A 25,754-nucleotide genomic window follows, 5' to 3' on the forward strand; every position below is an offset into this window, starting at 1 on the left:
GGGGCCACCCCCATGGCCCTTCCCAACACATTGACTCTTTCAATCATGAAAGAGTCAATGTGTTATACTTATATGCTTAATTTTTTTGGATGTTGCTTTTGTGTTGGGAAGTGTCTAAATGAAGGATCTTAATTCCCTCTAGTTCATTTGAATTGGAAAATATTCAAAGTTATATTTAAAGAGTATTTTTGTCATTTTACTTTTTAAGGAGACAAATATAACTAACTATATATCCTCCTGTTCAAATAAACTAAAGAGATGATCCTAGTTCCTAAGTTTCGGATACTCAAGTTATATAAAAATAAAAATTATTACCTATATAATGTGGAAGACGATGTAAGATTTGTACTTGTTTTTCTCCTTATAATTAGTCGCTTGCGCTTGGCTCCTTTTTACTTGTCTTCTTCGCTTTCTAAGCGCATGAATTTGTTATTTATTTAATTTTTTTTAATCTATTAGCATCAGTTGGCATTTTAGCAATCACATCAATTCTCATTCTTAATTTAGTTTTAAATATTTTGTGGATATCAAGCATTAAAAAAAAAAAAAAAAAAGTAAGTCAACACGAGATTTTTAGCATCGCGGGAACTATTCTCCAACGTTTTTAATGCTAGTGACCCAATCGTATCTTTGTCATCAGGAAATGGAAGAATCATCGAGTGCAGGAATTCATCAAGATGACGCAAATTCTTTCCTTCTTTTTATGAATAAGCTTCGTTTAACAATGCCAACAATTAGTACAAACGAACCAGATGTTGAAGCAAATGCTTTCATAATAAATGTGAAAGAAAATGCTAAAATTCAAAGGGAAGCAAACGCTCTAAGCGGAAATGAAAGTCAAAATAGAGAAGCAATCGGAAATGAAGATCAAGACAAAGCGTTGGCAAATGACATCACAAAAATTTTAGAAAGCTCGTAGCCTCCCATATCAAGTGAATATTGTATTTACGGGGTTCCACATGACCTTCCCTTTGCAAACAAAGCGAAAAAGCTTACACTCCTCAGGTTATATCAATAGGGCCTTTACACCATGGCGATAAAAGATTGGAAACCAATAAGAATCTCAAAGTGAAACATTTCAAGAGATTTGTGCACAAGCTTAAGGATACATTAAATGTGGAGGATTTAGTAAGCACTATAAGGATTTGGGAGGGAGATGTTCGTCGCTGTTATGCAGACACCATCCAATTTAGCAGCGATGATTTTGTGAAAATGATCCTGGTCGATGTGACCTTCATTATTGAGTTTTTCATGATATTGGAGAATGCAATATGGAGGGGTAATGACACCGACCTAGTATCCAGTCGAGTGTTGGTTGCTACTTTAGTTAAGGACATCATGTGTTTGCTTGAAAATCAACTTCCTGTCTTTGTTATTGACAAATTATACAACCTAGCATTTCAACGTTTCCTAAAACTCCCTTGCTTCACCCAGCTTAGCTTTAAAGTCTTCAGACGTTTCAACATTAAAGAAATGTCTTTCACTCCCTATTTGAAAATAAAGCACTTCCTTGATTTGTTAAGAACATTTTCTCCGGCTCAACCACATCAACTACCAGAAAGAAGTGAAGACAACCAACTTACACATTTGTACAATGTAAGCCAGTTGTATGAGGCAAGAGTAAAGTTTAAGGTGAGCTCAAGCAAGTGCCTACTGGACTTAAAATTCACAAAGGGGGTGTTGGAAATCCCATGTTTAACCTTAGTAAAACCCACAGAGTCTATTGTTCGAAACATCTTGGCCTTTGAGCAATGTCACTATTCAGATGATGTTTACATTACCGATTACTTTCACGTATTGGATTTCCTTATCGACACTACCAAAGATGTGGATTTACTTGTTCGAAAGAGGATACTGCATAATCGGCTAGGCGACAGCAATGCAGTGGCAACTTTGGTCAATAGTCTCTGCGTTGATCTTTTATATTCAAATGTTAACTCCGACTATCTTCGTCTTTGTCAAGATTTGAATGCTTTCTGTTACACATAAACCCATCACTGGAACCCATGGGCCAAGGACCCAACATCCCTAGAAAGCCCAATACACCCAAATGGGCTTTATGGATGTTATTTTTAATAACAGATGCAGTGTTGTTTCATACACTCTCGGTCGACCTATGCTAAACCGAGGACCACCTGCTCTACCACAACGAACCTCCTACACTTAACGTCCAGATGCATCTCACAATAAGGATATGTTCCGACTATATGAACGACTCACACATGGCAAGATCATCAGGACGGTTATGATTCGCTCTTAAAAGACTATTGACAGTAATGCGCCATCCTCGGAATCCTACTAATGACGAAAATGGTTTCATACCAATCATAATGACAGGGGACATGAATATTAATTCCCTCAACCGTTATGCCTAAATTCCGAATCCTTCGCTCAGTCATCATAGCTGCACCAGTATGACCAACTATAAAAGACCTCACTTCATAGGTACGCAACACACACTAAATACCATACTAAGCTCTATACTGAGTTTACACAGACATTAACTTAAGCATCGAAGGAGGAACCACCGGCCACCACCCGGTGCATCCTCTTAACGCATGCACTCGTTTTGTAGGTTTGAAGGGAAGTGCGAAGAAGGAATAGTCTAAATTACCCTTGGGCCCACGATACCGAAAACTATACCAACAGTTTGGGGCCATCTGTGGGAACGACAATTCGTTCTTGTGAAATTAAAAATCTGAGATAATGATGAACACAAGGTCCAGAAGTCAAGCCCACCATGAAGAGATAGCGGCGCAGGCCAATCAACGACCACCAACAACACCCCAAAATGCAGGAGAAGGGGAGGGTATTGCTTCTTTCGAAGTACAAATGGAACTCATAATCCAGCAAAATGAAAAACTGTGTCTCCGATTCCCCTCTCCGTCCCAACCCGAAATCAATCAAAATAGGCATTCGGAGGAACAAGAAAATCACGGTCATCCTTCTGACAACCATGACCACCATTCTGATGGCCACAGTCGCCAGGGTGAGAGCCGTCCCCACCCGCGTAATAGTGACTAAGGTGAAAATGGTCATACGGAAAGCGATGTTTGGGAGAACACCCCGCGAAGTTAAGTAGACAAAGCCTTAGCAGAATTAAAGACAAAACCCGAGGCCATGGAGAAAAATGAGAAGTATAAAGCTGCAATAGTAAGCAAACTTTTCGCCAGGATGGAGACGCCCTTCACCAAGCAGGTGATCGATCATCCACTCCTCAACAAATTCAAAGCGCCTCAGATCCCGAGCTACAACGGGGTCGGGGATCTGACCGAGCATCTAGAAAATTACTGGATGCATATAGCGCTACATGCCACGCCCGATGAAATTGTATGCCGGGCTTTCCCCACCACACTCTCGAGTAACGCCCGGGAATGATTTCGAAGCTTGGTACCTAACTCAATTGGCACCTTCGAAGATCTTGCCCGAACCTTCCTAACCCACTTCTTAGGATCCTTGTAAAGGAAGAAGCCTTCCGAGTATTTTCTGACACTTCATCAGCAGCAAGGAGAAAGCCTGAAGGAATTCATGATCCGGTTTAACACCGAGAAGCTAAAGGTAGAAGACCCAACCGATGGTGTCTTATTTTCTGCCATTTATAATGGCATATCTCCTGAGGAGCCAATCGCAAGGAAGATCGCACGCAGACAACCGAGCAACCTCCAAGAGCTACTAGACACAGTGAAGGAGATTATCAATGAAGAAGAGACCTTAAAAGCAATGAAGTCTGCTCGAAAATTGCCAAAGAGGTCCGAGGGGAAAAGGAAGGATCATCAGAGATCGGATGGTCTGAAATCCTTCAAAAAGAAGTTCGGCGATTACGGTTTCACTCCTCTCAGTGCCAACATCTCCGAAATCTTAATCGAGATCAAGAAGGACCCGGAGTATCGAAAGCCCCCAAAAATTCAAGGAGCCCCACCAAGTCAAAATTCTTACTGTTATTGTGAGTTCCACGAAACTAACGGCCATTACACAGAGGGCTACATAGCTTTAAGACATCTCATAGAGAAGTTTATCAAAAATGGTAAACTAGTACGATTATTAGGGGATTAGAGGAAAGCGGTCGCGCCCCAGAGATAACTACATTCGGGAGGTACAGTACCACGACCAAATAAATCCTTAGTCGAGGGAACATTATCGAAGTAGAAGCCCAAGTCGCAGGCATCAAGGAGGATATCCTCAAGAAGGTAGAGGAAGGCGTGAAGAACGCAGAAGGGAGCGTACTCGCTTGAGTAAGAAGCCACAGAACCAAACAAATATCCCGGAGGTCCGCCCCATAATAGGCGGATTTGCCGGGGGAGGTGAATCAGGAAGGGCCCGAAATGCATACGCTCGACAGGCGGGAAGCTCCCACGAAGTTTATGCTATAGGGAGGCCAGCAAAGTAGACCTGGAGAAACTCGATGGTCATCGGTTTGTCCGACGAAGATTATATCGGCATAGCGTACCCTCACACAGATGCCCTGGTTGTCACATTGACAATTACGAACCACAATGTCCATCGCATCTTGGTGGACAATGGAAGCTTGGCATATATTTTATATTGGTCTGCGCTCAAAAAGCTAAACCTGGGGCAGGAAAAGGTCGTCCCGACTAGTTACCCCTTGACGGCATTCACAGGGGAGCAGGTACAACCGATAGGATCGATTGAGATGCCAATGAAGGTCGAATAGTATCCAAGGCAGGCGACAGAGATGGTGCGTTTCCTGTTGGTCGACTGACCATCATCCTACAACGCCATCATCGGAAAGACGGCACTTAACAAATTGAGGGCCATTAGCTCAACTCCATACCTTAAAATGAAGTTCTCAATGGACCATAGAGTTGGGGAAGTAAGGGGCGATCAAGGAGCAGCCCGACAATGCTACAACATCTCTATGAAAGAATATCTCAAGATCTCAACCCAAGGAGGTAGCAATAAAGAAAATAGATAGCAATTAAAGGGCAGTGAACCAGTCGAGAATCTGGAAGAATTCTCGGTAGGCAAGCCAGATTGGGTTGTCAAAGTCAGATCACAGCTAGACCCAGTTGAGAAGGAAAAGCTTGTGTCCTTCCTTTGCCAAAATTGTGATGTGTTCACATGGAGCCATAAGGATATGCCAGGCATATCACCCTCCGTGATGGTGCACAAGTTAAACGCCGACCTCAGTTTCAAGCCAGTACAACAAAGGCGAAAGGGGTATTCAGCCGAGAAGAGCAAAGTGGCCACCAAAGAAGTCAATAAGTTATGTAAGGCTGGTTTCATCAAAGAAGTTCAATACACAACTTGGTTGGCAAACGTAGTGTTGGTGAAGAAATCCAATGGGAAGTGGAGGATGTGCGTCGATTTCACCGACCTCAATAAAGCATGCCTCAAAAACAACTACCCACTGCCGCTGATAGATTTGCTTATGGATTCAACCTCTGGTCACGAACTCTTGAGCTTTATGGACGCCTTCTTAGGATACAACCAGATATCCAAGCACGAGTCTGACCAAAAGAAGACCGCCTTTATGACAGACACAGATTTGTATTGTTATCGGGTAATGCCCTTCTGGTTGAAGAATGCAAGGGCCATATACCAAATACTGGTCAGTAAAATGCTCCAAGAACAGATCGGATGAAATATGGAGGTGTACTTAGACGATATGCTCATAAAAAGCATACGAACAACTAGCCACATCACAAATCTGGCGGAGACCTTCAACATGTTAAGGCGCTATGGAATGAAGCTCAATCTGTCCAAGTGCGCATTTGGAGTATCTTCGGGAAAATTCATTGGGTTCATTGTTTCCCAGCGAGGAATCGAGGCAAATCCCAAAAAAATCAAGGCAATCCTAAAAATGTAGGCCCCTTAGAGCACGAAACAGCTTCAACAACTGACAGGTAGAATAGCGGCGCTAAATCGGTTCATCTCCAGATCAACCGATAAGAGTCTTCCATTCTTCAAGATATTGAAGAAAGCTTTCTCTTAGAGCCCAGAGTGCGACAAAGCCTTCCAATAATTAAAAGAGTATTTAGCTAGCCCTCCGCTGTTGAGCCAACCGGTGGAAGTGGAAGCCCTATATCCAGATTTGGCTATGTCCCCATCAACCATAAGCCCAGCTCTGATTCGGAAGGAGCAAGGAGTACAATGACCCATTTACTTCACCAGCAAGGCTCTGCACGGAGTAGAAGAACGGTATTCTCGGATTGAAAAACTAGCCTTTGCCTTGGTCACGTCGGCTTCAAGATTAAGACCTTACCTCCAAGCACACGTCATCAAGGTTTTGACCGAATACCCATTACGGAAGATCCTACAGAAGCCAGATCTATCAGAACGATTGGTAAACTAGGCTATAGAACTTAGGGAGTTCGACATCGAATTCCTCCCACGAACATATTTGAAGGGGCAAGCTCTAGCCGACTTTTTAGCCGAGTTCTAAAACTTCCCCGACAAAGAGGAAGCACTCTCAAAAGAAACATGGGTGGCATGCGTAGATGGGTCATCCACTCGCGAAGCTGGAGTCGTCCTCAAGGGACCAAATGGAGAAGAATGTGAAACAGCCATACAACTAGAGTACACTACCACTAACAATGAAACAGAGTACGAAGCCATAATTGCTAAGATGAACATGGCCCTAGAAATGAGAATAAAAAATCTAGAAGTTAGAAGCCACTCTCAGGTGGTAATCGAACATGTCAAGGGGGAATACGAGGCCCGGGGAGATAAAATGAAGAAATATCTGGCGAAGGTAAAGGAAACTATGACATTCTTTGACGGGATAGCCATCACAAAGGTGCCTAAAGAAGAATCACAGGCTAATGCCTTGGCACGCGTTAGCTCTGCCACCGAGGAAGAAATTAAATCAATTGACCGCCCAGTCCAGAAGTTGGCCGAGTCTTCAATTGTCCAAGCAGGTCAAGTAGATTGCATTGAGGAAGAGCAGGGATGCCCAAAATGGGGTCACGACATATTGCAATTCTTGAAGGATGGCAAACTACCATCCAACAACAAGTTAGCACGGAAGATCCGTATCCAGGCCGCCCACTATACGCCAATCGACGGAGTTTTATACAGAAGAGGATATACCTTCCTCTACTCAAATATGTGTCGAAGAAAGAGGCCAACTATATACTCAGAGAAATTCATGAAGGTGTATGCAAAAGCCACTCGGGGATGTTAGCCCACAAAGCTATCATAATAGGGTATTACTGGCCGGGGATGAGCAGAGTCTCCCATGAAATGGTCAAACTCTGTGACAAATGCGAGCGATTTGATAAAGTGATGACCAACCTACCTGAAAAACTGAGCCTAGTATCGGTACCATGGCCCTTCACACAATGCGAGGTCGATTTGGTAAGACTACTCCCAGCAGGAAAGGGAAGATGCTGGTTCGTTGTGGTAGTTGTTGACTACTTTACAAAATGGGCGGAAGCTGAAGCATTGGCCACCATCACCACCAAGAAGATACAGAATTTCCTTTAGAAGGCTATTGTCTGTCGATATGGCATCTCCCACACCTTTGTAACCGACAACGGAAAGCAATTTGATTGCGAGCCGTTTCGGGGTTGGTGCACCAAGCTTCATATCAAAAACTACTTCTCATCCCTAGGACACCCTCAAACAAATGGGCAGGTGGAGGCCACAAACAAAACCCTCATGACGACATTGAAGAAAAAGCTAGAGGACAAGAAGGGAGCTTGGATGGAATTCCTCCTAGAGGTACTATGGTCATATAGGACCACAATTCGGACACTGACAGGAGAAACCCCTTTTTCTTTGGCATTCAGGTCCGAGATAGTCATCCCGGTAGAAGTGGGCTCGTTCAGTTTCCGAATTAAACATTACCATCCCGAAATAAATGAAGAAGGCATAAAACTGAGCTTGGACCTTCTCTAAGAAAAAAGGGATGAGGCTCAGGCAATGATGACTGCGTACCAGCAACGAACAGCCCAATACTTCAATAAGAAGGTCAAGCCGAGATAATTCAAGATAAGGGATTGGGTCCTTCGAAAGGTTACCATAGCCACTAGGGATCCAGCGAAAGGCAAGCTTACACCAACTTGGGAAGGGCCATACAAAGTTATCTGAAACCATCGACAAGGGCCATACAAAGTTATCTGAAACCATCGACAAGGAGCCTACTACCTACAAGACATGGAAGGGAAGCTCCTGCCGAGACCATGGAATACCGAGCATCTAAAAAGATATTATCGATAATTTCTACTTTTCCATGATTTGTTTATGTAACCATTATTTGTATAATTTCGATTTTCTCCAAATAAAATATTTACCCATGAATAAAACTTACTTGAGCGTCAGAGGACCCTTGGTCGAAACGATCATTGGCCCTGGTGACGATTTCCCTGTCTTACAAGAAAAGAAGGGAGTCAACCCTTAGAAAAATCTTAAAGTAGTCTCGGAAAGGAAGGGAGTCAATCCTCAGAAAAATCTCAATACAGTCTCGGAAAGGAAGGGAGTCAACCCTCAATAAAAAAACAAGAGAGGGAGAAAACCCTCAATAAAAAAATAAGACATGGAGAAAACCCTTGATTAAAAAAATAAATAAAATAAAATAAAATAAAATAAAATAAAAAAGAAAAAAAAAGGAGAATGTGAGACAACCCTTGCAAAAATAAGACAAGGAGAAAACCCTTGATAAAGAAAAACGAGAATGGGAGACAACCCTTGCAAAAATAAGACAGTGAGAAGAAAAATCTCTCGGGAAATAACCCACTATCGAGGAACAGAATGCTACAAGGGCAGAGCCTCGAACGTCGACATCTCCCAAGCTCCAGATATATAAAAAAATTGCTCCGCCTAGTGATTATTATTGGAGCATGTACCCCAAGCTCAATAAATTGGTTCTTCCCGCGAACCATGAAATTTACTGTCTCGAAAGTAAGGTAAAAGTGGGGCCCATATATGTTTAAAAATTCCAGGATCGACAGGGTCATCCCAAGAAATACAGGAGGCCACAATAGGAGCGTGGCTAGAAAATAACGCCAACCGTTTGGCATCAGTTGCACATGAGCTATCCCCAAGAAAAATAACATCTCCCTCACAATGGGAGAAAAGGGCAGGCGAACCCCCGCCATAAACATACGCTCACATGAATGCATATGTCGCCAGGATGGCCAACCATCCCAGTGGGGCCGTCAGGAAAATGTAGAAAAACCGATGAAGGAATGTCATAATTGTGGCAAAGCACCATCTCCTCCTCTGCCCAAAAATAGGATCTTTGCCGATGTGGAAAGTCCAAATGCAAGGATGAAGAAGACGCCTCGCCAACCAGACGCACTCTAGCAAAAGAACAGGCCCGAGCGGCGAATCAGAGGAATCTCCGGGGACTGCTCATCAGCAGTCTCGCTAGCATTTGTTGGAAATCTTTTAGAAGACATGATCATAGGAAAAATCAAAATGCACTAAGCTCCAATAGAATAAGTGTAGATTTGGAACGCTTAAATAATGGAAGTCAACGGCGAAGTCTTTATAGAATGGGAAACCTCGGGTAAGGTGTAGGGCATTTAATACAAAGACATCATGAGTCTGCAATCACACATGAACCGAAGAGACTCAAGCCGTCTTTCCTTTCAAGAAACGCAATCGAAGGCGCTGCTCACAGATCGACACTTGTTTCGTTGATTCTTGCACTCGGATGTGAACCACATTAGGGCCGGCAATTTTGACACGACCCGCGAATCCGACACGAACACGACACGAAAAAACAGGTATTGGGTTTGGGCTAATCGGGTTCAGGTCGTAATCGGGTCTACCCGATTAAGACCCGAAAATTTCGTGTCTGGCGGGTCGACCCGCCAGACCCGGTTTTTTTTTTTCCTTTTTTCTGGACCCGGCGACCCGGTTTCTCGCCTCACGCACGCACGAATCTCGCGGTCTCGCCTCACTGCCTCAGACTCCTCACGTCAGTGGTCAGTTTACTTACTTTACTCCTTTTGTAATTCACATGTTATCTTCTTACAAAGATGTTTTGAGTGGTAAGTAGCCATCTGCCATCGCATCTTGTGGTATATATAATTCTTTGTAATAAGAGATGGAAATTAATAACTGGAATTTCTTTTAGCTAAATAAATCTTATAAATATGAGTGTAATCTATCATCAAGAAGAACGATGTTGTATAGTTAATATTTTTTTAAGTCTTATTTATTATTTTTAGATAAAAATTTATGATTTTATTATATTAGCTATTACCACTTTATTTATCTACAATTTATCATTATATTGATTATCATGTTTTAAAATAAAAGAAATATTATTGTAATCAAATATTGAAAAAAATATTATAATAGGATCTTCAATTTGATGCCATTGTTTGTTTCGGATAGCAAATTTGTGATCTTTAGAAAAACTTTACTGTACTTTAGTAACTTTACCTTATCGTTGCTAAAATGAAAATCACTTAAATTATAACTATTCTATTATATTACACATTTTGATAAATGTATTTGCACAATTAAATAAGGGTCTTGGTCTTCTATGGCTCTCATGGAATTCAAAAATATTGAGTCTTGGCCCAGGATTGGATGCTAAAAAAAATGTCTGAGAATTTGTATCTTTGTTCAAATTAATTTTTTAACACTTTTGTTACATGTGGGACTAAATTATAAGTGGACTATTTTAATAAATGAACTTACTTGTTTTAACTTTTAACTTTTAAGTTTAGGTGAAATTATGAGTTTAGTAATTTATTTTGGAGTACAATTTGTCAATTACGGTCACTTTCCAATTTTTTTTTTTTTCTTATTCTTTATTAAAGCCTTTAATCTCTTAGAACTCAATTTTTTGCATTGACTATATTGATGTATAATGTATTAGTATTATTATTACAATTTTGAATTTTAATTTTTTTTTAAAAAAAAAAATTATAGTTTAGGGTAATCGGGTCGTGTCTACCCGTTTATACCCGGTTATTTTAAACGGGTAAAACGGGTCGTGTCGGGTTACCCGGTTATTTTCGTGTCGTAATCGTGTCAAACCCGATTACCCGTTTAGCTAAACGGGTCGTGTCTGGGTATAGGCTAATCGTGTAACGGGTACCCGCGGGTCATAATCGGGTCGTGTATGGGTACCCATTTTGCCACCCCTAAACCACATCCAGAAGAACACGTGGACAAACAACGGAGCATTTATGTGGATATAGACAAAAGATTTGAAAAATCGAAAGTGTAACATCCCCAGCCCGTTAAGGTTGAGTTTGCCACTTTTCTTCTTTTACAATAAAAAGCTTTTGCAAAGATGTATAAGGTTTATCAGAGTACTTGATTTTAAAAGATACAATCAATGTATAAAACATTCTTCAAGAGATTTTATTACAAGCGAAATTAGGAAACATTAAACTTTAGTTGCGGAATATCATATTATTACAATAACTGATATGAAAAGACTTTGAAAATTAATAATTATTCCTGTCCCCATTCCGGCCACCTATTCCAGCATCCTTTCTACCTGAAAACAAGAAATAAAACTAAATGAGCCCAAAGGGGCCCAGCAAGTAAAATCCACAACCATAAATAGTTTTACTCCTTATTCTCAGTTTTGAAAATCATTTTCACAAATAAATATACATCCAGCCATAATAATACGCGTATGTACGGTTGCATCTCCCGTAGCATATACATACTATTATATCTAGTAATAAATCATCGTCATAATGCATCATTATAAATCATCATTGTAAATCATCGTTATAATGCATCGCTATAAATCATTATTGTAAATCATCATAGTATATCATTTTTGAAATCATATCATCATTTTCTCATATTAGGGCCTATGTACACTGTTACCCCTGTGTACGAGGGTTGCGGGTCCTTGTGACCATGGCACTGAACTGTGGCCTCAGCCATGCCCGACCGTCAATTAACTATTTTCTTGGTGCACTCAACGGTCATGTTGATGGAATACCACCTTCTGGCATAGCCTCCTTCAGTGGTTTCGCCTCCATCCGAGTATCGGTACCGAACTCCTCTCATCCTTACTTATCTTGGGGCCAAAAATGCTCTCCTCCATACATGTACCCTCATTTCATAAACATTTAACTCATTTCTTATACTTTTCTTTGTACTTCTTTTGATGCATCTTAGGACAACATGTAGGAGGGTTTATCATCATTCTTCTTTCTTATAATCATTGTCATTTCTCAACTTTCTTTTCTCAAAATAGAAACTTTTCCAAATATAAACTTGTTGTACTTAGAAAACGTTTAAAGAAATAGAAACTTTCTAAATAATTCTTTTAGAAATCCTTCATGCATGCAACATATCTCCATGACAGGTAAATAAAATAATCATTTACAGTTTGAAACCGTAATGTATAAATAGCATGACGTGAAGTAATTTTAGAAGGGGTAGTGAGTTTACTTACCTCTAGACTGAAGCTATGAGCAACCTTTAAACTGCTAAATAATCATCTTGAAAAATATCTTATTGTTCCATTCCGTTTATTCACAGCTAAATTAATAACAATTCACGAAGATCAATTAACTCCAGTCTACTCCTTTAGGGAAGTTAACCCATTAAAATCCAACCCAAAACATCTTATAACTTAGCCCAAAAATAGAGAATCAACTCCCAACACTAATTCAAAATTCTCAAGAGTGAAACCACCCAATATCATCCTGATTAAATCGAAAGGTTCTCATCTAAGACCCGTTACTCAACTTAAAATCAAATACCAATAGTTAAAGGAAGAAGAATTTTACCTTTGAAGAACCCATTTTTATTATTCTGCAAATTTCTCTTTTGGTCATCCTCTAAATCTCTGTTTCTCCCCCTCAGCATCTCACCCGCTTTCTCTTTCTCATGCTTCTCTATCCATCTTTCACTCTATTGCAACATTCTTTCTCCCTCTGTCTTCTCTTTCTTACATCCGTAAAGCTCCATCTCTCTATCTTCTTGTTTCTTCCTCTCCGTTAAGTAATAAGAAATGAGAGTAGGTGAAGTCAAGAAAATGAAAAGGAAAGTCCAAACCGTGTGGTAAGAGAAGGAAGGAAGAAAAATGGAACGAGCAATGAGTGGTAATAAGTGGCATTGGGGAAAGTGGGGGAAGAGAGGGGTTAGTGTGCTGGTAGAAAATAAGAAAGGAAGAAAGAAGGAAGAAAAGAAAGTGGGTAGGGGCCTCATGAAAAGAGAGAGAGAAAGTAAAGTACAAAGCATTAGTCAATAATTCAAAGTAGGAGAATAAGTGGGTGTGGGGCTACTGTGAAGAAAAATGGAAAAATGAGAAGAAAGAAAAATAAGAATTAGGTGGGTTGGTCGGCAAAGATGTGGGGAAAAATAGTAAAAAGTAATAATAAAATAAAAGAGAAAGATAAGGTGATTATGAGCAAGTATTGTAGGTTAACTCGCATTGTAAAATAATTTGTCTATTGTCCTCATTTAATCAATCACCAACTATTATAATCATACTCCAAATTCTATTAATCGGTCATCAATTATCATATCTCTTAAATCACCCAATAAAATAATCAAATATAATCTCAAATCAATATCATATAATCTAATAAATTCCTCAAGAATAAATGTCATTACCTAATCATCATCAAATAAATATATCTAAAATAAGACTTTTAAAATCTGGGGTGCTACAAAAAGATCGCAATAGATCGTTGAATATCTAGGGCGCACAGGTGTCAAACTCCATGAATGGCTAAGACGCCAAGAATAACAGCTACGGGGAACCGAGTAGAGAAAAGCACTCGAACGGTCTACCCTTGAGAAAGGAAAACCATAAGAAGACCGAAAGTTTGAATTCTCTCCTCCCGAAGTCTTAGTAGAAGGAATTCGTGGGGTAACTGTTACACATAAACCCATCACTAGAACCCATGGGGCAAAGGACCCAACATCCCCAGAAAGCCCAATACACCCAAATGGGCTTTATGGATGTAACCCAGTCTAAAATAACAAATGCAGTGTCGTTTTATACACTCTTGGTCGACTTATGCTAAACCGAGGACCAACTGCTCTACCACAACGAACCTCCTACACTTAACGTCCAGATGCATCCATCACAATCAGGATATGCTCCGACTACATGAACAACTCACACATGGCAAGATTATTAGGACGGTTAGGGCTGTAAATGAGCCGACACACTCGACAGCTCGCTTACTATCCGCTCGACTAAGCTCGACTCGAACTCGAGCTCGACACTGTAGAAGCTCGCTCATTACTGTTGAAACTCGCTCGATTAGCTAGTGACACATACCCGACTCGCTCAATTAAGCTCGACAGGGGCTCATGAGTTCGACTCGTTTAACTCGGGATCGGTAGGCTCGCCCGAGCTCGTTTAGGGATCGTGAGGTCGACTCGTTTAACTAGATAATCGCTCGGCTCACTCGACTCGTTTAGGGTTCGTGAGCTCGACCCGTTTTATCATTTGACCCGACCCAACCCACACGACAATGTAACTAAAAAAAAAATTAACCAAGTTATTAATCAATAATAATCATAACTTGATAGCTTCAATATGTATACAATTAAGTAATTAAGATCTGAGGTTATAGTATAACTAACATTATATGGAATATGTTATTATTTATAGGTTTAATGTCCAATTAATTAGTTGAAAATAATAATAATAATAGTAATCATCATATTCATAGGTTCAATGTGTGTACAATTAATTAATTAAGATATAAGGGTATAGTATAACTTATACTATAAGTGTACAACTAACATTGTATAGAGTATAGACAATGTTATTATTTATAGGTTTAATGTCCAATGTCCAATTAATTAGTTAAAAATAATAATAATAGTAATCATCATATTCTTAGGTTCAATGTGTGTACAATTAATTAATTAAGATATAAGGGTATAGTATAACTTATACTATAAGTGTACAACTAACATTGTATAGAGTATAGACAATGTTATTATTTATAGGTTTAATGTCCAATGTCCAATTAATTAGTTAAAAATAATAATAATAGTAATCATCATATTCATAGGTTCAATGTATGTACAATTAATTAATTAAGATATAAGGGTATAATATAACTTATACTATAAGTGTACAACTAACATTGCATAGAGTATAGACAACGCTATTATTTATAGGTTTAATGTCCAATGTCCAATTAATTAGTTAAAAATAATAATAATAGTAATCATCATATTCATAGGTTCAATGTGTGTACAATTAATTGATTAAGATATAAGGGTATAGTATAACTTATACTATAAGTGTACAACTAACATTGCATAGAGTATAGACTACGTTATTATTTTTAGGTTTAATGTCCAATGTCCAATTAATTAGTTAAAAATAATAATAATAATAATAGTAATCATCATATTCATATGTTCAATGTATGTACAGTTAATTAATTAAGATATAAGGGTATAGTATAACTTATACTATAAGTGTACAACTAACATTGCATAGAGTATAGACAACGCTATTATTTATAGGTTTAATGTCCAATGTCCGATGTCCAATTAATTAGTTAAAAATAATAATAATAGTAATCATCATATTCATAGGTTCAATGTGTGTACAATTAATTAATTAAGATATAAGAGTATAGTATAACTTATACTATAAGTGTACAACTAACATTGCATAGAGTATAGACTAGGTTATTATTTTTAGGTTTAATGTTCAATGTCCAATTAATTAGTTAATAATAATAATAATAATAATAGTAATCATCATATTCATATGTTCAATGTATGTACAGTTAATTAATTAAGATATAAGGGTATAGTATAACTTATAATATAATTTATAGGTATTAGGTTTAATGTCCAATGTCCAATTAATAAGCTATTTAAAAAATTAAATTATATGGTACTACTTAAATGCAATAAAATGTATTAAGTAGTATTTAAGTTTTTACCTTTTAAGTATTGTTTTAATCTGTTAACTAATGTCTAATGGTATTGCAAAATAAATGCCAATAAATATAATGCTATAATTCCTATAAAGTATAAACTATAAAACTAATCTTACGATTCCTACCAAACACAAGTTACAACTTACAAGTTACAACACACGTTTTTTTTTAAAAAAAAAAAAAAAAAACCAAACATACGTTTAGAGTTTTTTTAGGTAACTAAAACGAACAACTTGTTAACGTAAATAAACGGTTGTGGTTGAATTGATTTTAATTTTATTAAAGATCTACGGTTTAGATCATTTATGGGAAAACGGAGAGGCGAGCTCACATATAATTGTGCACACGGGATAATTCAATTTTTTGAATTTTGAAAAAATCTGAACTTTTACCTAAATTAATCTTATCCGTCTGATTAATTTCCATTATTTCGTAGCTGTTCGATTTGCAAAGTGGACGACAACTGTATACCACCCCACAGAGATATTTATCTGGTGTTTCGCCTGACACCATGGGCTTATTGATCGAATGGTCATAACTTAAATGAAAATTTTAAGATCATAATCAACGGTATAAAAAAATCACGTTCACAAATGAAACTGGACTCACTTAAGTCACGCCGCAGAGAATTACTTCCGGTACTCTCTTTTCGCACGCAACGCACAGGAAACGAGACTGACGCGCCTCGATTATGCAAGATTTATTTCCAGCCGTCCATTTTTTTTAGATTAAACGTCAACCGTTAGATTGAGAAATTGGAACCCAGCTGTCACGCACGCCTACACGTGGTAGTTATCTGGTGTTACGATTTTCCTGATGAGCTCACTAATCCAACCGTCTGAAATAAATCCAAAAATAAATCTTAGATTTAACGGTCAAGATGGAATATTTTGCATATATGGCACCAGATTCACCAACTCACGCACACGGTGGATAAATTATCCACTTCTTGTTCTTCACGTACGCACGGGAAAACAAGCCTTCAATTATGACTCACATATCAGCCGTCCATTGTTTTGAGATTAAACTACAGCCGTTGGATCAATGAAATGGAGGACAGCTGTAAACCATGCCCAACGTGAGAGTGATTTGGTGTTCCGCGAGACAGAGTAAGCTACCTATAATCACCTGATCGAACGATTGAAATAATATAAATAAAATATTCTATATAATCTATGGATTGTATTAAAGGGTTGCACGGGATTGCAGTAGTCACGGCCGTATTGGATTAAAAAATTTAAAACTTAAAAGTAGGACACGCGGCAGGCTAGGACAAAATAAAAATTTTTGGATTAAATCCAACCGTTCATTTTTTATTTTTGTTTAAACATTTATTAGATCCAACGGCTGGGAATCGTTTTGAGAAAAAAAAAAAAAAAAAAAAAAACCCTAAAACTAATCGTCTGCCTGGGGCGGGGAGATCAAGAGACGAGAGGGAGAGGGACTGAGTCTGAGGGAGATGAAGAGACGAGAGGGAGAGGGACTAAGGGAGAATCGGAGAAAGCGATCTCATTTGCAAATTCGCAATGGTCATTGCAGGAACTATGAAGTCACTGCAGTGAGCATTCAATGCCAGTCTCAGCCCTCTTCTATCGTGGTTGAAGAATTGAATGCTCGCATTCAATCCTTCTCAACCCCCACCCAACAACCCGTTTGTTCCAGTTTCCCAATCAAGCCTACCCAGCCGTTGATCGATCATTTCTCCACTACATCTAATGGCTTCTAGCCATTCGTACAATATTTTTGAGAGAAACTCTTGAGGTAACATGTGAATCTCTTCCAGTCTTCCATTTCAAACCAGAAGACTTGAGTTTGTGTATACCAGAGACTACCAGAGTACCAGTTGTTCACCGAATCACCTATGCGGCTATGTCGTCCAATCTCGCCGCCAAATCCCCATTTTTTTTTTTTTTGCTTATTTAAGTTATTTGAGTTATTTAATTGATTTCTGATTTTTTTTTTTTTTTTTTTTGTTAACATGTGGTTCTAATGTGTGCCGTGTGCCCTGTGCCCCTGACTGTGTGTTGTGGTGTGGCAGGTTTCTCTTCTCCAAACCCTAGCCCCTAGGCGTAGCATATACCATTCCGATGGCTATTGATTTGACGGTGATGGTCCTGATGGACATGGCACTTGAGTATTGGGGTTCCAGTTCCAATCTCTTGCTTTGTTTTTTATTCATTCCCATCCCCTTTTTATACGTGCTCTGTAACTTTGTTTGCTCTATCCTTTACTATCGATTCGAGAAAACGAACTTGTTCATTCTTTTGAAGAGTGAAGCTAGCAGACTCTGTCACTCGACTCACTCTAACTCTCTAAGTTATGTTTATCCTAACTCCTAACTTCCTGAATCATACCTTGTTTGGTCTCTTAAATTATTTTCTGATTTGATTGTGAGTTGTTTAGTTAATTTCTAATTATGTTGTGTGTTTTTATCATTTCAGAGAGGAAGCTGTGCACACTGCCTCCTTAAATTGGTGGGTTGTGTACTTGTATTTGCAAAGTACAAACCCTATTGCAAGTTGCAATATATTCAGTTGTCTGTCGGAGGCTCAGGTTTTTAACAACTTATGCTAAATTAATAGGAAACCCTAATTAAGTTATGCTATGTTTTTTATCCCCGAGTAGTAATGTATGTTTGTTATATTTTGTTATGTATAAGTATAATGCATTAATGTGCCTAATTAAGCTATGCTTTGAGCCTTTGATTAAGTTCTGTTAAGTTATGCATTTATTCTCAGTGTGATGAATTTTTGCCCATCTCATTAATTCATGATCTAAAAAATTTATGCTTTGATATTTGCTCTCTGATTAATGATGTAAATGTTTGTTATATTCTGTTATGTACAAGAATAATGCATTAATGTGCCTAACTAAGCTATGCTTTGAGCCTTTGATTAAATTATGTTAAGTTATGCATATATTCTCAATGTGATGAATTTTTGCCCATCTCATTAATTCATGATCTAAACACTTTATGCTTTGATTTTTGCTCTCTGATTAATGATGTAAATGTTTGTTATATTCTGTTATGTACAAGTAAAATGCATTAATGTGCCTAATTAAGGCTATTAAGCTATGCTTTGAGCCTTTGATTAAGTTCTATTAAGTTATGCGCACTGCCTATGTTAAAGCAAAAACATAAGTTATTCTGTTATGTATAATGTATTCTATTAATATAGTTTCTGTTAATTGATTTTTTTATTTTCCATTAATGTATTATGTTATTTTATTTATCGAGTTTTTTAATTTTACAAATTATTAACAGTTATCATGGACAATACATTTCAACTCAATGATGTTGATATGAGTGATGATTCACCCACTGCCGACCCTACTCCTGGATCTGGTGTGTCTGCTAGCACTGAATGCACACCAGATGAACATGTTAATCTGGTTTCTCCTGCTGTTGTTGTATCTAGGGATGGGGCTGGTCCTGGGGATGGGGATGGGGATGGGGATGGGGATGGGGATGGGGATGGGGCTGGGGCTGGGTCAATTGCCTTCCAAAGGAAGGAAAAGCAAAGGACTTCCAAAGTCTGGAATGACTTTTCTCCTATTGAAATAAATGGTGTGAAAAAATTCCAGTGTAATTGGTGTAAGAGGTTGTTTTTTGTAGGGAAATCTAGTACCACCTCCACCCTTAGTAGGCATCTAGCTGCTTGTGTGAAGTTTGTGGAGTTGAATAGCCTTAAGAAGCAAAAGACTTTGTCTTTTGAACCTAGTGATGACAATGATGGATTAGGGACCTTGACAAACTTTACTTTCAATGAGAAGAAAGTTAGAGAACTTGCTGCCCATATGGTATTTCTATATGAATATCCCTTTAATATGATGGAGCATGAACTTTTTAACAAGTTCATGAGGGCTTGCACACCATATTGGAAAAAAATTAGTCGTGCTACTGTAAAATGTGATTGCATTGCCACTTATAACATTGAAAAGAAAAAGTTGAAAACACTTCTAAGTGGGATTGATAGGGTAAACATAACTACTGATACGTGGACCTCCTCCCAAAGGGTTTCATATATGGTGGTTACTGGCCATTTTGTGGATTCTAATTGGCTACTCCAAAAGAGGATTTTAAATTTTTGTAATGTACCTCCTCCACATTAAGGTGTTATTATTGCTGAAGCCTTAAGAAACAGTTTTATTGAATGGGGCATTTTGGATAAAGTACTTACAATAACTGTTGATAATGCAAGTGCTAATACTGCTGCCATTGACATTTTGAGAGATGATTTTGAGTTGAGGGGTAGTTTGCCTATTGGGGGGCTTATGTTTCATGTTAGGTGTTGTGCTCATATTACCAATTTGTTGGTGCAAGCAGGGCTTTCAGAAATAGGGGACATAATAGATTCTGTTAGGCAGGGGATTAAATATATAGCGGCTTCTGAGAGGCGGTTGATTGCATTTAGTTATATAGCAAAGCGTTTGGACTTGGGTTCTAATAAACTTGTTTTAGATGTTCCTACCCGATGGAATAGCACCTACTTGATGTTGAAGACTGCAATTAGGTTTAAGGAAGTGTTTCCTAGATACCATAGAGTAGAGCAGGCTTTTCTGTGGGTGGTAAGTCTTGAACAGTGGGAAAAGGTTGAGAATAGCACCTACTTGATGTTGAAGACTGCAATTAGGTTTAAGGAAGTGTTTCCTAGATACCATAGAGTAGAGCAGGCTTTTCTGTGGGTGGTAAGTCCTGAACAGTGGGAAAAGGTTGAGAATGTAAACCAAGTTTTAGCTGTTTTCAATTATATGACCAATGTTGTCTCTGGAAGTGAATACCCTACATCCAATCTTTTTCTACCTGAGGTGTGGAGAATGAAAGAAATTGTGGATATTAAGGCTGGGGATAGGAATGAATATATGAGATTAATGTCAGCTAAGATGAGTGATAAATTTGATAAGTATTGGGGTGAATCTAATATGGTGATGGCCTTAGCTGCTGTGTTGGATCCTAGATACAAAATGAAGTTGATTAGGTTCTGTTTTCCTATCATTTATCCACTTGATACGAAAGGTGATAACATAAAGGCTGTGTTGAGTACTTTGAAAGAGTTGTTTGAGGTTTATGTTGCTGCCCATAATGCATCTATCATTCAACAACAAGCAGCTGCTGAAGTCAGTGCTGCTACTACTTCAATTGCCTCTGTTGCAGAGGAAGTTTCTAGTGGCAAATCACGTTTTAGGCAACATGTTAGAGGCAATGACATCATCTGGCCCATAAAAACAGATTTGGATGTATATCTTGAAGAAGATGTATTCATTTCTGATAGTGAGAATGGTGAAAATAGTGATGCAAACTTTGACGGTTTGGGATGGTGGAAATCCAATGCCTTAAAGTACCGCATCTTATCTAAGATGGAACGGGATGTATTCGTTGTTCCAATCAGTACAGTTGCTTCAGAATCATCTTTCAGTGCGGGTGGTAGAGTTATTGAACCCCATAGAGCATCATTATCAATTGATACTGTTGAGATGCTCCTATGTGGTGCAGATTGGGTTAGAGCACTTCATGGCATTCCGAAAAAATCTTGAATACCTGTAAGTTAATGATTCTGTTATTTTATTTATTTCCATTTTTCAAGCTCTTTTTTACTTATAATTTCACCTTATTAACTTTGTGTTTGTGTTTGTAGAAAATGGTGGAAGTGAAATTGCCAAATGTGCCGTTAATGCTTTTTTCTCATTTCTGTGAGGTTATGATTCTGTTATTTTATTTATTTCAATTTTTCAACCTCTTTGTTACTTATAATTTCACCTTATTAACTTTGTGTTTGTGTTTGTAGAAAATGGTGGAAGTAGAATTGTCAAATTTGCCGTGAATGCAGTTTTCTCATTTTCTGTGAGTGATTCTCTGAAAAAACTGAATCTGTTTACTGTTTTTCTATGCTTATTAAATATGTAATTTGAATGTCACATTTTATTTTGATGTTATGTTCTGTATTAATTGTTATACTTTGCTGGCTTTGTTGGAACTTGGAATGTTGGACATTTGGATTACCTGTTTTAATTTTTATACCTTTGCTAGCTTTGTTGGAACTTGGAATATTGGACATTTGGACAACCTGTTTTAATTGTGTAATCTTTATTATAGGTTCATTTTGAGTTTGCTTGTAACCTATTATTAGCCTATATCATGCATCAACCTGTGTTCATACTGCCCTCCCATTGTTTTTGCAGATCTGGTTTTTAAACAATAATTAAAATGTCTATTTGCAATTTTGCATAATCTTAAGTGATAATTCTCCCTTGACATGTTGCAAGGGAGTTAAATACTTCTAACAAATTTTTTTTTTCATTGAATGCAGTGACTGTCTGTGTGGGTTTGTGGCAACTAGTGCTGTGTAATTTAGGTGCATATTTCTCATTGGTCTTTAGGTTAATCTCTCTATGAATTTGATTATATTAACTTGTTCATGTAACTAGTTTTAAATCATTGAATGCAAGTTCTTTATGATTCTGTTATTTGATTTATTTCCATTTTCTAAGCTCTTTTTAACTAGTAATTTCACCTTAGTAACTTTGTTTTTGGGTTTGGGGAAAATGTTGGAAGTGGAATTGTCAAATTTGCCATGAATGCTGTTTTCTCATTTCTGTGAGGGAATCTGTTTACTGCTTTCCTTTACTTATTGAATATGTAATTTGAATGTCAACATTAGATTTTGATGTTATGTTCTGTAATAATTGCTATACCTTTGCTAGCTTTGGTGGAACTTGGAATATTGGACATTTGGATAACCTGTTTTAATTTTTATACCTTTGCTAGCTTTGTTGGAACTTGGAATATTGGACATTTGGACAACCTGTTTTAATTGTGTAATCTTTATTATAGGTTCATTTTGAGTTTGCTTGTAACCTATTGTTAGCCTATATCATGCATCAACCTGTGTTCATACTGCCCTCCCATTGTTTTTGCAGATCTGATTTTTGAACAATCATTAAAATGTCCATTTGCAATTTTGCATAATCTTAAGTGATAATTCTCCCTTGACGTGTTGTAAGGGAGTTAAATACTTCTAACAATTTTTTTTTTCATTGAATGCAGTGACCGTCTGTGTGGGTTTGTGGCAACTAGTGCTGTGTAATTTAGGTGCAAATTTCTCATTGGTCTTTAGGTTCATCTCTGTATGAATTTGATTATATTAACTTGTTCATGTAACTAGTTTTAAATCATTGAATGCAAGTTCTTTATGATTCTGTTATTTGATTCCATTTTCTAAGCTTTTTTTTATTAGTAATTTCACCTTATTAACTTTGTTTTTGTGGTTGGGGAAAATGTTGGAAGTGGAATTGTCAAATTTGCCATGAATGCTGTTTTCTCATTTCTGTGAGGGAATCTGTTTACTGCTTTCCTTTGCTTATTGAATATGTAATTTGAATGTCAACATTAGATTTTGATGTTATGTTTTGTAATAATTGCTATACCTTTGCTAGCTTTGGTGGAACTTGGAATATTGGACATTTGGATAACCTGTTTTAATTTTTATACCTTGGCTAGCTTTGTTGGAACTTGGAATATTAGACATTTGGACAACCTGTTTTAATTGTGTAATCTTTATTATAGGTTCATTTTGAGTTTGCTTGTAACCTATTATTAGCCTATATCATGCATCAACCTATGTTCATACTGCCCTCCCATTTTTTTTGCAGATCTGGTTTTTGAACAATTATTAAAATGTCCATTTGCAATTTTGCATAATCTTAAGTGATAATTCTCCCTTGACAAAATGCAAGGGAGTTAAAAACATCTAACAATTTTTTTTTTCTTTGAATGCAGAGACTCAGAGAGCCAGTTTGTGGCAACTGCAAGTCTGCAACTGGGAACCAAAAGTGATGTATTTTGTTTTAAGTAATCTTACTGTTTATGTTCATTTTGAATTTGCTTGTAATCTCTATTATAGGTTCATTTTGAGTTTGCTTGTAATCTCTATTATAGGTTCATTTTGAGTTTGCTTGTAATCTCTATTATTGGTTCATTTTGAGTTTCTTTGTAATCTCTATTATAGGTTCATTTTTATTTCCTTGTAATCTTTATTATAGGTTCATTTTGAGTTTGCTTGTATTCTCTATTTTATGTTCATTTTGAGTTTCCTTGTAAAGTTGTAATCTCTATTTTAGGTTCATTTTGAGTTTACTTGTAATCTCTATTTTAAGTTCATTTTGAGTTTCCTTGTAATCTCTATTTTAGGTTCATTTTGTGTTGGCTTGTAATCCCTGTTTTTGGTTTATTTTCAATTTGCTTGTAATCTATATTATAGGCCTATAGGTTCATTTTCAATTAGCTTGTAATCTCTATTAAAGGTTCATTTAGAATTTGCTTTGTAATCTCTATTATGTTCATTTCCAATTTGCTTGTATTTTGTCATATGGTTGTTTGCTGATGTAGGTACACTCATACAATTATATTGAATTTCTATGATGAATTTTGTGTTTTTGTTCACTGACTTTGAATTTTTACTTCCTTTTTAACCATTAAACAAGCCTTAAATGAGCTAGGCCACACAGTTAAGGCTCGTTTGACCCATTTACAGGGCTTTGGCTCGATAAAATGGACCATTAAACGAGCCTTACACGGGCCGAGCCACACATTTAAGGCTCGGCTGGCCCGTAAACCCGGCTCAGGCTTGGGCTCGAGCTCGATAAACTGGAAAGAAATTAACCCATCATTTTCGAGCTTGGGCCGAATCGAGCCACTCGAGTACTCGACTCGGCCCGAATTCCCCATTCTAGTGAGCCCAAGCTCAATCCTGAGCCAATGTTGTTTCCAATGAGTCGAGTTCGGGCAATGGTTTTGTAGCTCGGCTCGAGCTCGAGACCGGCTCGATTATTTGCCCTCTGTAATGAGCCGACCCAGTATTGGCAAAACTCGACTCGGCTCGGCTCATTTACAGCCCTAAGGACGGTTATGATTCGCTCTTAAAAGACTCTTGACAGTAATGCGCCATCCTCGAAATCCTACTAATGACGACAATGGTTTCATACCAATCATAATGACAGGGGACATGAATATTAATTCCCCCGACCATTACACCCAAATCCCAGATCCTCCGCTCGGTCATCATTGTAACTACCCAAGGAAAAGCGCTAGCCACATCTGCGCTATTACCCCAAAAGGACTAGTCAATTTGGAGCTTTTCTAGAATTTATTATAAAGCCCAGTTTCATCTAGTAACTAGGCAATGTGGGACTTAGCACCCATGATTATCTTTATAAACCACCCACTCTATGTGGGTTTCTTCTTATCTTCCCAATATAGGACTAGGGTGTTACAAACTCCCCCTCTTAAATTCCTGAAGGTGGCTCTGATACCACTAGTAATTGCCTAGGGAAAAGCGCTAGCCATATTTGTGCTATTATCCCAAAAGGACTAGTCAATTTGGAGCTTTCTTAGAATTCATTATAAAGCCTAGTTACACCTAGTAACTAGGCAATGTGGGACTTAGCACCCATGACTATCTTTATAAACCACACATTCATGTGAGCTTCTTCTCATCTTCCCAATATGGGACCAGAGTATTACAATCATAGCTGCACCAGTATGACCAACTATAAAATACCTCACTTCATAGGTACGCAACACACACTGAATACCATACTAAGCTCTATACTGACTTTACATAGACATTGACTTAAGCATCGGAGGATGAACCACCAGCCACCACCCGGCGCATCTTCTTAACGCGTGCTCTTGTTTTGTAGGTTTGAAGGGAAGCACGAAGAAGAAGGAACAGTCTAAATTGCACTTGGGTCCACCATACCAGAAACTATACCAACACTTTCTATAAGGATCCTCGGCAGAGTTGGAAGACTACCTTTAAATGTGATTATTGTAGCACTCCTTGGAGAATTGCTTCTACCACAGCTGCGGTCATCTTGCTGGGGCTCACTTTATTACAAACTTTATGTTCTGTCATCTCATTACTGAAGAACTGA

At 37.9% G+C, this 25,754-nt stretch overlaps 1 pseudogene; it reads left to right on the plus strand.

Annotated features, from left to right (window-relative positions):
* Window positions 1-643: 643 nt before the first annotated feature.
* LOC132168455 (UPF0481 protein At3g47200-like) lies at window positions 644-25,754 on the plus strand (annotated as a pseudogene).

This window comes from Corylus avellana, chromosome 2, assembly GCF_965113065.1.
Source record: "Corylus avellana chromosome 2, dhCorAvel1.hap1.2, whole genome shotgun sequence".
NCBI lineage: Eukaryota > Viridiplantae > Streptophyta > Magnoliopsida > Fagales > Betulaceae > Corylus > Corylus avellana.